Source organism: Haemaphysalis longicornis, unplaced genomic scaffold (assembly GCF_048455015.1).
Source record: "Haemaphysalis longicornis isolate Haplotype H1 unplaced genomic scaffold, Haemaphysalis longicornis Haplotype H1 scaffold_9, whole genome shotgun sequence".
Classification (NCBI taxonomy): domain Eukaryota; kingdom Metazoa; phylum Arthropoda; class Arachnida; order Ixodida; family Ixodidae; genus Haemaphysalis; species Haemaphysalis longicornis.
Genome location: NW_027526460.1, coordinates 1203506 through 1216880, shown reverse-complemented (window position 1 = coordinate 1216880; position 13375 = coordinate 1203506).

The window sequence follows — 13375 nt, the reverse complement described above, 5'->3', positions numbered from 1 at the left end:
CATCCTGGAGGTCCGACGTGGCGTACCCAGCACCTAACCAAACTTTAATGCTATTTGAAGTGAGGTTGGAAGGTGTATGATGAGCATAGATGGTAGACCGGTCCATGGACGATGGGTCCAGGCCAAAGAGTAAAGTGCTATCTTCCTCTGCATCCTCCTCGCCGATTTCCTATGGCGTTTTGCGTGGCTTGACTGCACGGCTCACTGACCCCCCGACAGTCAGTCGGCTGGCCGCCGGCGCATCGTCGCAATTCATTTGCTGTGCCTGAAAAATGTGGATTTAGTTTGTTTGTGGACTGTATAAAGCTTAGTGGAGCCTATGAAGTCAAAGTAGCTTCACGCAAGTGTACGTGCAACGCTTCACTGACTTTGCTTGACTGGAGCTGCAGGCTGCACATGGCTGTGTGGCTGGGGTTACCACCCGCCCGGTTTTGGAGCCGCCCGACCGGTTTTTTAACCGGCGGGCCAGTTGCCGGCCCCGGCAGCCATTGGCCGGTTTTTGGGCCCTCGTGCCGTGATTGTGTCAGTTTTGGTGTTTCATAAGCGTCAACAACTGAGACTATAAATATGTGTCTACAAGGTGTGCAGAGAAAATAGGAGGGCGAGCACGCAGCCCGAGACGGAGGGGGACCTACGGGAATGAAAGGCTGCAGCCACAGTCGGCCATCGCGGATGCCTTCCAGTGAAGCACATAAACCAAGCTCTCAATCACTTTCAGTACAAAGGTTATGTTGGTTCCTCTCTAAAAAAATGCTACAATAAGTGGCACTGCATGTCAAAAACATGGCGTCTTTTTTTTCAACACAAGTTAAACATTCTATATACCCCCCTCCCCGAAAGGCCTTTATTGTGTTATTTTTTTTTTTTTTTTTTTTTTTTTCGGGGAAGGGTGGCAACCCAATGTGTGGCTGGTATGCTAGTAGAAAATCTAGGCCAAGTTAGGGCACGAGAACAGTCAGCAAAGTTGGTATAGGCAGTAAGGAATCCAAATCAACGGAAACCTTTTTTTTTTTGTAAACCGTAAAACCATGGTGCAGGAAGCAGTTCTTGCGTAGGGTGAACTAGCACAGCAGTCTGCAGCATGACCACACATTTGCAATCACTTTTTGTGCCCAAGGGACGCAATTGCTAGTCATAAGATATTTGGGGGACGCTTACTGCACAAGTGTTGTTCTAAAAATACTCAAGTAAGCTGCTGTGAATGCTGAAACTAAAAAAAAAGAAAATGAGCAGCCTATTCGCCGCGAGCTCGACATGTAGGTGGCGACAGTGTCGCGCTGCTAGTGTGGATGCTCCGCTGAGCGGCCCGTAAGGATGCACACTGTGGGCGCGCTTCATGCCTTTTTCCCGCCGTATGTGCGCACGAAAGATGCAAACAAGAGTGGTATGTTGTAGTTCGGTTCCTCAACGTTCAATGTATAGCATGGAAGCGGCAGTCAGTTTTCATTACTACGCCAAAAAAAGCGACGACTCATCGGGAATCTCAGAATGGCCGTAATTGTGACAATGAACTTGTACGCTGTGGCTCGTAGCAAGCTCGATCTTTCCAGACTATGGCTTTGAGCCTTCAATAAAAGCATAAATAGAAACAAATCAGGAAGCCTCGATCTCTGAAATTCAGTTTACAAGGGTAATCTCAATCGCTTTCACTGGTAGCATGATGCATTCTTGCATTAGTGGGATGCCCTGAAATGGTAACACTACTTAACTGCCCCGAAATTCTTTCGGGGCAGTTAAACTGCCCCGAGATGTGTTTGCATTCTTGCGTATAAGATCCCTAAAGATGGCAATAAATGAAGTTGCGCTGTTGCAGATGTAGTAAAACATTTCCTTTTTATTTCTCGTTGCGAATCAGCGCAACGGGTTCCCGGTAACTACTTTGTTTTGTAAACTGAATATCGCCTTTGTCTTGGCTTTATAATTCTTGAGGATTGGTTAAAAAATGAAATTCTGTGCATTTAGTTTTTTTTTCGGAAAGTGGGGGGGGGTCCCGCCAACGTTGCAAGAGCAGCGAGAAGAGAACGCATGTAACGCGAAAAGCCAAACTATGGTTATCAGTATCACTTACAATCGAAACTACACTAGGCGTCGTGTTCTGTAGCAGTGAAAAAGCAGTACGTATTTTCAAAACTGATTAACCCCCCCCTTTGGTCCGGGATTGTCCAGGAATTGTGGCTCGCCTTTTTCAAAATTGTATTGAAAGCAAGCATTGTGGGAAAAAATTAAAAAACAGCGAGTCATGGCACACATCCCTCACATATGTGAGCAACCACGTGCACTATATTACGCGTTTTCTCCTCTTTCTTTAAATTTAGGTCCACCTTAAGAGGTTAAGATGTGACCATATTAGGCATTTGGTTATGCTGAGTGAGACAAGATTCTGGACAAGGTGATTCATGTCGGATTTAAAAATGATATATATGAAAATGACACACGAAATGTCACATGACAGACGCAAACTCACAACTGCTTAATTTTACCGAAAAATTCCCCCCCCCCCTAAATACTCTTGCGCATCCATAGAAACGTATTTTAAATACTACGTAAAATTAGCAACTCGATACAGTTGAATAAATGAGGCGAAAAGCAAAAACGCCCGTGTGTACGAGATTTCGGCGCACGATAAAGATCCCCAGGTGGTCAAAATTAATCCGGAGCCCTCCACTACGGCGCGCCTCATCGCCTGCGTTGCGTCGGCGCATTAAACCCCACAATCAGAATCAGATCATCAGTTGAATAAATGTTTATTCCGCCTCCTCAGTTAAACGACTGTCCAAAAATGGTATTTATTTTAGAAAAGGTACGGGAAGGACACGATCACACAGGTGCTTGCGGGTGTAAAATACGTGTCCGGTAATGTATGGGCGATAGCGCACGGGTCGTGTGCAGTGTAAATGTTTTTGTTTGTTTCTTCTTTCTATAAGGACACAGCGCAATTTTACAAGGGTGTGGAATTTGCACGCGTATGCACAGGTCTTGTCGCTTCTTACCCGTTTCGCATACTAAACTTTTATCCGTTAAATAATCACCACGCCACCTTCAAGAAGCACCCTTCGACGTTCCCGAAACGGCATACGACTGCACTCAACAATACAAAAAGTGCAATGCGTGGAAGCAATGTTTATAACACGTTTCACACTCAAGCGGTGACCAGGACGATGTTTCGTGGAATTAAACCAGCGCATTAACCCACAACGGCCGCTGATTATTGCGTTTCTAGAGGAAATGCGCAAGCAGAGGCAACTATGTCATTGCTTACTGCTGAACGAGCACACATATTGGTTGTTTTGTCGTGTGCAGCACGCGCCTTGCGCCGCACGCAATGTGAAAAAGCAGACGACGCGAGAGCGCCATCCACACTAGGAGCGGTTCGTCCCGCCGCCGCCAGGGGCCGACTGTGTTCGCGCTCGGGGCGAATACACCATTTTCCTTGCTAGAGGTGGGCGCCGCCATTTGCTTTTTCTGACCAGACGCTAGCGCCGTATATTAGAGTCCGTATATGAAGCGACCGCAGAAACTGCCGCGCTGGGCTGTTAAGTGCGCCGTTCTTTCCGTGCGTCTGCTCGGTACTCGTGCATTACCGAGTGAACCGTAGTGGTTTGGCCAGGGGTGAGACAGCTGCGCATATTGCGCACATTTGATACAAATTTGTTTTCTTGCGCCAGGCTGCTCCAAAAGCTTGAAAATCGCAAAAATTGCGCCAAACTGCTCCAAAACAGTCTGAGACCCAAGGATTTTAACGCACCCGTCAGTTCCAGTGCGGAAAAATGCTTACTGACGGCATAATTTTCCAGCACCCCCAAGGTGATGCTGTTTGTAAATTTTTAATTGATTGATCATGCCATGAAAAACCTGCTTAAAATTGTCCCCGAGGTAGTTTTTTTCTAAAGTCAGAATGTCGGGTTGCACATGTTATATTCTGTGCGTTTTAAAAATTTTCCTATTGAAAACCATTGCAAAGTCCTGTAGAAAAAATGCTTAGGTGTAGGTAGCTAGGCGTTAAACCGCTTGTGCAAGTTGATGAAAAAACGGCAATTTTTTGAGCGCCGTATCTCCGGAACGACATTACTGGGCACCGCCACCTTGGTGTGATGAAGATATGAAAACATTGCCTCCGGGTGAAGCAGTTCCTTGTGGTTCAGGCAGAGCGCTCTTTTCCAATTTCTTGGTTTTAGTTATGGGGTGGCTGGGTTTACATGTAGTCATTTGATCGGTTGCTGGAAGGGGCGCGACTGAAAAGACGGGAGCTCATCAAAAACAATATGGCGCCCGTGAATTCGCCGTGTTTCGGCCTTGAGTGTGAGGCCAGTACGTGCTTGAAGTGATTTGATTGATTGATTGTAGGGTTTAACGCGCCGACGCAACGCAGGCGATGAGGCGCGCCGTAGTGGAGGGCTCCGGATTAATTTAAACCACCTGGGGATCTTTAACGTGCGCCGAAATCTCGTACACACAGGCGTTTTTGCTTTTCGCCTCCATCAGAAAAGCGGCCGCCGCGGCCGGGAATCGAACCCGCGACCTCGTGCTCAGCAACGTGCTTGAAGTGAAATTTCGGACTCATTGCGGTGTTATAAAACACTGAGTTATTGATGCCTTTCCTAGCGGACTTGCGAGCGACGGGAATGGAACGATCGACGCTGCAGAAGTGGCGGCACAGGCTACATCGCCGCGAAATGTTCAAGCAGTCTTCGATAGCGGGACGGGCTATTATTGCACGCTAGTAATAATGGTTCATTTATCTGAAGTGAAATTTATTGCCAAAAGAAGGGAGGTGGATAAACATACCAACGTTACTCAGATTATGATTGTAGTGAACATGCACCTTGGGGATTGAAATGGGAGGGCTGGTGGGGTGCGACGACTGTGACCTCACTTTGGCCGTGGCTCTACACTTGTGCATAAAGATGAGTCTGCATAGGATTACAAAAGTAACAATTTTGGCATTCACATGATAATAAAAATACCTTACGATCGCTTAGTTTTTCAATTCGATATAGTTCAATGGAACTCCATGCTATCTATGCATAGAGCCTAAGAATTAAAAAAAATGGCTAGTAAAAAGGTAGTGCAGTTCGTACCTTGTGATACTTACGTTCAAAATCAATTAAAAAGTGCACTTTTCACCCGTGAGTTGCCAAAAATTTGATTTTTTTGGCTCCTAAGGTGATATAATAAATGTCGTTCTTCTGCTCCAAATCAAGGTTCTTCTGCTCCAAAATCGATATTTCGCTGCTCCAAAAACTGCTCCAAAATCGGATTCAGCTGTCTCACCCCTGTTTGGCATTAAGTTAGCGGTCGCAGCGCTGGTGAGGGTGTGTTCGGTTTTGTTTTCATATCTGCCGGTGGATTTTAGGTCCCAATTTGCTGCCAGAGCGGTAGATGCCGACCCCGGCTGTTGCGAGCAGCAGTAGCACTGGTGGAGGTGGTGCCGGTGGTGCTGCGCAGTTCCACGATGCAAACGTACCGGTATGGCACCGACTGACATAGAAATCAATATCAGGGAGTAAATACGTGTTTTCACTGCCACCGTGCTTGTTATGTTCACCGATTAGTCATGTTTACGGAAGCGCAGACGTCTAATGCGGAGCGCGCACAGCATATGTGGTTCACGCTGATCCGCGCTCGCGACGGGCTTTCCACGAGGCGATTGCTACGCTGTTGACATTGCAAAAACGAAATTACCTGGGCGGAAAAATAACACGACCGCACAACCAGTCAAATTACTATTCGAAGGTTGAGTAGAAGGATCGACATTTGGGCGAGTTAACATTGGTTGATCATGATTGGCCTAACTCTGCGCAGCGCATGTGGCCTGTCGCTCGGAGCCCACCTTTGTGAAAGCGCTGCTTGCACCACAAATGCTTTATGCGACCAGCAGTGACTGTTTTGTAATTGTAGTTCTTTAGATTTCGTGTCAGCGCGAAAGGATTAGAAGCTTTTCCTTTGACCACGTTGTGAACAGGTTGAGTTATTTTCCAAATGAAGCGTTCACGTATCTCCAGCTGCGTTTCCACATTGGGCTGCCTGCTTATCCCACTTATCCTGCTATCGACCGGCAGTGTGCGATGGAGGAAGTTATTCTTTCATATCGTTGGCCGGAAAAAAAGCAAACAATACGCCGTGGTTTTAAAGGTTAGATTACATGAAAAGGGGATTGTTTAATGCCAATCAGCTATAATGACCAAACAATATGTGGTATTTTCAATTGACTACAAAGAACCAGGGGTTATTGTAATGTATTGTATCGGCGCTCGTGAAAGATCCTCAGGCGCCTCATCACCTATGAAGCGTTGGCGCGGATAACACCATAATCAATTAATTTATCAACCAATCAATCAATGCTATATTGTAAAGGATAAAGTTACTTTTAGCATTTCAGGGGGTTCCGTTCCCTGTCGCAGCAAGTGCGTGTGATAAATGGATTTTGCTCCGTCTGCTTGCCGTCGAAGTGCACCCAACAAACTCTGGAGTTGCTCGTTGGTACAAAGTCATTGCGATTTATCAACGGCGTCCACCGATATTTCAACTCGGTGTTCATTGGGAACAGGGGCGGATCCAGAGAGGCTTCCTCCAAGGGGGAAGCCTCTCCAAGGGGGAAGCCACAGTATAAAAAAAAAAAAAAAAAAAAGGTGTGTGTGCGCATGCATGTGTTTGTGTGTGTATGTGTGCGTGGGGCCGGGGGGGGGGGGGGGGGGCAGGCTAATTGTTAGCTTTTTGGATTAGACCACTCCACACCTCAATGTTTTGGAGTGGTCTCAGTAGAGTGGTCTCAGAGAACGAAAATACACGGGTCAAACAATACACAAAAGCAGCGTAATGTCACTAAACTTTTCCGAAGAAATAGCTTTATGCGGTCAGCTCAGTGTGTCTAACAAAGTGTCAATAAAATTGTGGGAGCAAACTAAACGCAGTGGAGGTATGCCATAGCGGAGAACGGAGAATTAATTTAAACAACCTTCAACATACAAGTAAAATATCATTTGCCTAGTACGTATCACGGCTGCGGATATTGGTCACTGCGTGGGTAATAAGAATTGACAGTACTTATTCTTGAAAGAAGTTTGAAATATGGGGGAAATATCCCGCAGAGCTACATCAAACAAGAAAGCATTCGTTTTTTATGCTTCTTTATTTATTTTGCATCATAGCATAAAAAATCGCGTCGGTCAGTACACTTCCAACAAGAACCACGGAGGGCTATCATAATTGTTATAGCGGCATAACACTGCTACTTTGAGGATGTCATACAATTCACTAAAATGAAGAAAAAACATATATGATGCACTCGTGAACTTCAAATGAGAGAGATTATTTACACAAGTGGAGTTCTGCGCATATTTATAAGAGAGAGGTATGAAAAGACAAGTGCTGACACCATACATCAACATATTTGAAAATAAAGGCATGTTTATAACCGGACACCTTTCACTTAACATAAAAAAAAATCTAACTGGAGAGGTTTTGTTCAACTTTTAGAAGTCACTGTCAGACTCACATAGAAAATAGCAGCCTGCGCTTCCCACCGTGGGCAAAACGTTCGATGACTCGGCTAACGTCAAGAGAAATGTCCCGATGAGTCGCCAGCAAAGCGAGACCTAGCAGCCACTCCTCGCCCATGGTCCATCGGATCCAAGTTTCCAGCCTACGTAGCGTAGAGAAGCTTCTTTCGGCTGTCGCCACGCTGATTGGTAGCGTCGCGAGCACTTGCAGAAGAACGTGAAGTGTCGGAAACATATCCTTGTCGCAAGAGTTGAAAGCTTCGAGAGCCGTCGACGGAATACGCGTCCCACTTTTTTCCTCTCGGATCCATTTTTGCAGCCCAGACCTAATATTCAGCTCCAAGCGCCTTTTCTGCACTAGTTGCTTCCGCACCGATGACTGAGCTGTACTTGTTCGCAAGGCTGCTACAAACTAAGCGATCCAGTGTGGTGTTGGTGGCATTTACCGAAGCAGGCAGCAAAGCAAACAGTTGAAATTTATCGAGCGTCGCAGATGGAAATCTTTCAACGATGTCGGAAAGGACGTTATCCAAGAGGGGTACGTGGACAGTTTGTCTGAAGTAGGCTTCAATATCGCTTGCGGGCAGGCTTTGGCAGTGGGCTTGTCTTTTTGGCCCACGTTGCAAGCGAAATTCGGTTCCGAGCTCTTCGGCAAGAGTTGTGGCCTCGAGGAAAAGGTCACCAAATCCGCTTTGGCTAGTCCTGCGCTTCTCGCTCAGCACAGATAGAGTGTCTCGCACGGCGCCCTGGGCCGTCTGAAGATCTATTGAAGTCTTCTGAAATGCTTTGCTTAGTGGATAGATGTGTGCCAATAAATTAGCTAACACCACCAGAGCTACTATGAAGTGACTGTCCGAAATCGCAGTTAGGAGTGTCATAGCCTTAGATGCGCTTTGCCGCTCCCTCCAGTGGCTGATCTTTTCCAGTGCTTCGGCAATCTTTGGGAGAGCTGCGTGGAACTCCTGAACACTTTGATGACGCTCGACCCATCGGGTTTCGCAGAGGCCTGGGAGCTGCTTACCCAGTGTTTGCTTGAGAACTAGATTTCTTTTGGAGGACGCCGTGAAGAAAGCAGTGACTTCCTTGATTACACCGACAGCATTCCTTATGGCTTGTACTTCGTTCGACTTAGCAATCGATAAGTTCAGCGCATGGTTGTAACAGGGGCATCTTACAGCATTCGTCGCTTTACAAACCTCCGTCACTGCTCCCTTTGCTTCAGACACCATTGTACTGCAGCCATCGGTACCGATTCCGACGCAATTTTTCGGATTCAAACCGTGACTTCTGAGGATGGCTAGAACGGTGCGCCCTACATCTTGACCTGTGACGATAGGCTCGCTCACCGTTTCTTGATCACTTTCTTCGGGGCGTTTGTTGGTTGCTTGTCGCAGAGATACGAACTGGAGGAAGTCCTCGCGAAGCATGCCATCATGCACATAGCGCAGTACGAGTGCCAGTTGTGACTCGTGGGCCACGTCTGTAGTTTCATCAAACATAATGCTGTACAGGATCGAGTCTTGCACCCTTTTAATAATGATAGCGCTTATTTCCGCTCCGTAGCAGGATATCAGCTCATTTTGAGTTGTCTTACTAACGCAAGTTTCGCGGGAAGAGGAACCAGAGAGGTGTTCTTCGAGCTCCTTGTCTCCGCTCTCCATCCGGAAACGCAAGAGCTCCCTGAAATTGCCTTCGTTCACGACGGTGGAGGAGGTACGAATCTCAGTGTCGTGCATCAACGTGCCGTCATCTCTGACCGCGCAGGGGGATGTTTTGTCGCCCCAAGAAAATGATCGACTTGATGATTGGCTCCAGTTTTTCCTATTTGCATTCACTAATGCCAAGCGATGGGCGCTAACCTGATTCTCAACACTCTTTTCTGGGGCGGTGATACGCTGCAAAAACTCCTTCCCAGAGGTCATGGCAGCTACGTGATAGCCTTTTCCAGCGTGCGCTGTCAGACTACCATCTTTTCCAAGGAGATTCTTGAACTGTGTTAAAGGTGTTGACACAAGCTGCTGAAGTGATACCGTCTTGTGTTTACCTCCTACGTGTCCTGGGACAAAGAGAGAACAATACTTGCAGTAAAGTCCCCTGTCGATGTCTGAAAGGACAAGCAATTCGAACTTCTCCAAGTGATCGTGTGTAGGATGACGGCGGAGCTCTTTCCCATTGTTTTTGTGAAGCGAAAAAGGAAATGCGTAGTCTTTTGGGGGCTTCCAGTGATTCTGCAGCAACAACTTCCTTGTATAGTCATCAATGGGCTTGCCAATATGGCTGCCGAGATCGTTAAGCGCCCCTTGGTTTTTCGCCGCCATCTGAACGACAGGAGATGTTGCAGCCAGTTCGGCAATGTCATTGTCGCAAGCAGCTGGAGAACAGGGGCACCGCAATGTAGAGTCATTATCAAAGTCTATATGTCTAACTGAGGCAACAACACAGCATGGCGAAGAAACAATGGGCTGTGAACTTATCCCGCTAGGTTCATGCACATTTTGCATAGGCGTCGCATGCTGTGATGCGCAATCCACGGTGTCAGAAGCACCAATGCGATGACGTGGTGTCACCGGTAGAGAAGGTTGGCCCGCAACTTCATCAGATGTTTTAGCCGTCCGCTTAAAAAAGTTGTCGATCGTTTTCGGCGCTGCTCTTCTTTTTTTGCCTTGAGGAGGAGTAAGCCCGTACTACATGGAGCGAATGCATTTCTTAGTCGAGCCATGTCAGGCGGCGTGCGGCGTCCACGCGCCCGCAGGTGTTATCTCTCCGCTCTCCCCCCTCTCCCATAGCAACAGCTGCGAGCGCGCGCGCTCCTCCTCTCCCCTAGCAACCGGAGCAGGTGGTGCGGGCGGCGGATCAGCGGCGAGTGAGTGGAGAGGAGGAGCGCGCTCGGGCGTGTGAGGGCGCTCGCATCGCGGGAGCTCGCCGGAGCTCCCGCGTGTGTGGGAGAGTGTAGGCGAGGGTAGGCGCGGTGCTTCGGTGCTTCTCCTCTCGACGCTCGCCCCACTCTCCCACGCCCACATGCTTCTCAAAGACCCGTTGACTGTGCACTTCACCGACCACAAGGCAGTGATCGTGGCCGTCAAGTACAACGACAACACAAACAGGTGTTAAATAAATGGTTACGCTACAAATCACCGTCTCCTCATTAATTATAAATTCCGCGCACTCTCGCGCAAAAGAAATGCATTTGCATTTCCTCACGATTCCCTTCGGGGAGGTGGGGTGAATTTTTTTCGTTGCTGCGGCAAAGTGCCAAACATTTGAAGCGGTCGAGCAAACGCCGCTCGTGCGGCGTGTGCGGCCTAGAGGGGCCGGACCTGCGGCCAATAGGAGCACAGCTCTGCACCACTTGCACGCTTAGAAACCAGATGGCGTTGCTTGTATGAGCACGACAAAAGCGCGGGCGGCGCGGGCACACCAAAACGTTTGTCTTCTCTGCTGTGTGTGCGTATATTGATAAAGAATTGGCGATTCTTATATAAAACCGCAAATAAACATATTTACCGCAAACCAGGCAGAAACAACTTGCCAAGAAAGTAAAATAAAACCACCCTTGTTAAAATCACAACAACCTTTGCTGGTGGCAAACTTAATTCAGTCTGCAAACAAGGCGCATCTGAAATGCGAAAATCGCGGCGTTCGCAGGCCCCATGTAGACAATTCCAGGCATTGCGAACTTCGCAAGTGCGAATGTTCGTTCCAGCGGATTCGCAGGCGAAATTCGCTCCATGTAGAACGGGCTGTACCATCTGCCTGTTGAGAAAGCGCGAGCACATTTTAAAAATACGGATTGTAGGATTGCTCGTATTATTTCACCTATCAGAAATATTGGCCAGCTGGTAAATATTCACTAAGAAACATATTCGGGTAGTGTTTATAAAGTGTGACGACTACTATTGCAAGTTGTCATATGTAAGGTAAGATGAGCGTGTCCGACCAACACTTCTAGCTTGTTCACAATTTTCTACGTTAATGTCGTTTTTGAGTGGGAGGGATTCACTGTCAGTGCTGTTCGTTGGAACTGGAATTCGTGCTGTATACATATCACCTTGGTACAAGCAAGAATAAGGGCATATACCGCTAACCAACTAGATTCTTTCTAAAAAAAGAAAAAAACAGACGCACAGATACGTATGACAGTATTGCAAATAGGGTTATGTGTGTTCTAAAAAAATATAAACATCAAAAGCGTTCCGCTCTCTAGCAACCGATTTTCATTTGCCCAAGAAAAAAAAAACGCAATGCATATTTTACATTAGTCTACATTCCGTCTGGAGCCGTGCCTGCCGAACACGTACAGAGGCTGGGGCTGGCCTAGTTTGTAGTCTTTTTTTCCATTCCTTAAGCTGTTTCATGAGGCTGGTTGCACAGCTTGCATCCATGGGTGGCAATCGGGGTTAGCGTCGGTTGTTTCTTTGCCACACTTAGCGCGCAGCTCTGGCGTGGGTGTCGGGCACACGTCCTGTTGGTGGCCAATGTCGCCAAATGCCCTACAAAACTGCACCGGTATACGGTGAGGACGGCATCCAGTTATTGTTTCCAGTACTTTAACGTAGAAGGGCGCGTGCGATCCCTTGCAGTGTGTCAGTGCCGCCGACGAGTCGGTCACTGGGCGCCTGCGACGCGGTCACGAGTCATGCAGTCCTTCGTGGACGCCGGGGCACACGACTCCCTCGTAACCACAGCCTTGGCTTGTCCCTCTCACCCAACCTTAAACCAGTGCTGCGCCTACGAGACCCTCCGCCCTCTACCAAGCCTGCTGGCAGAACTTACTTCTATTCGGGATGGTCCCCAAGTGCTTGCATCGACAGTAACTACCGGCGTGAAATTGGAAATTTACACGGATTTAACGACAGCGATACGCGATCTACGTCGTTTTGCGCGTAGCGCCAGCATGTCGGCACGTATTCACGTGATCCTGGACACATACCCTTGCCCTGTGCGTGTTTTGTGGGTTCGCCGGGACATGCTTCCTGCCCACATAGCGGCGGATCGCACCTGTCGCCGTATAGACCTTCCACGGCCCCTACCACTTCTTCCAGTGTCCACCCTAGAAGAACTGCTGGTGGAAAAGGAGAACTTCCGCCGCGCTACGCGTGCTTCACTTCCACCGCGTGGAACTGACCTCCCCAGTGTGCTCGCTCGCTGGGAGGAGGTCGTCGTGCTGCGGAGGCTTCGAGTTGGGGTGGCCTTATCCCCAGCAGTGACCGACGCTTGGCTTTCCCGCTACCACGCACCGTTTGCGGACACCTGTCCCTTTTGTACGGTCCCTGCGTCCGAAGCCGACACGAGCCATCTTCTATGGACCTGCCCTGCCCTTAAAACCTCTGGCCTGCAACACCTCCGGGGTACAGGGCTCCATCCTGGGAGACCACAGCGGTGGATCTGGGGCCCTCAGTACCGGTCTCTGCTGACGTTTCTGCGTGAAACAGATGTGATGTTGTATATATAACTGTTATGCCATAAGGCAAACTCTCGCAAAGAAAAGAGTTGCCTAACCGTCTGCTGCACCATATGCTGCACCATCTGGCTGCAAAGTCAGTAAACTTTGAGCATGCGCACTCCTTTCAGAGCGTTTGAGTGTTGGCTGCATTTATGGGAAAAGCTTGATCAAGAAGCGACGCCGGTTGTTTACTTTGAGGCGTCTTTTCACGCTGTGTCGCTACTGAGCAGGATGATCCTTGAAGGGCATCATGCCAGCTGCAATCAACCTGCTGCGCGCTTTACTCCCGAATGTAGTAAATAACAGGATGATCAGTGGCGACGCCTGAAAGACGCCTCAGAATAAATGGCCGGCGTCGCTTCTTTATCAAGAATTTCCCGTAACAGTAGGCCGCACTCTCAAATGCTCTCAAAGAACTATGCACGCGCGTAGT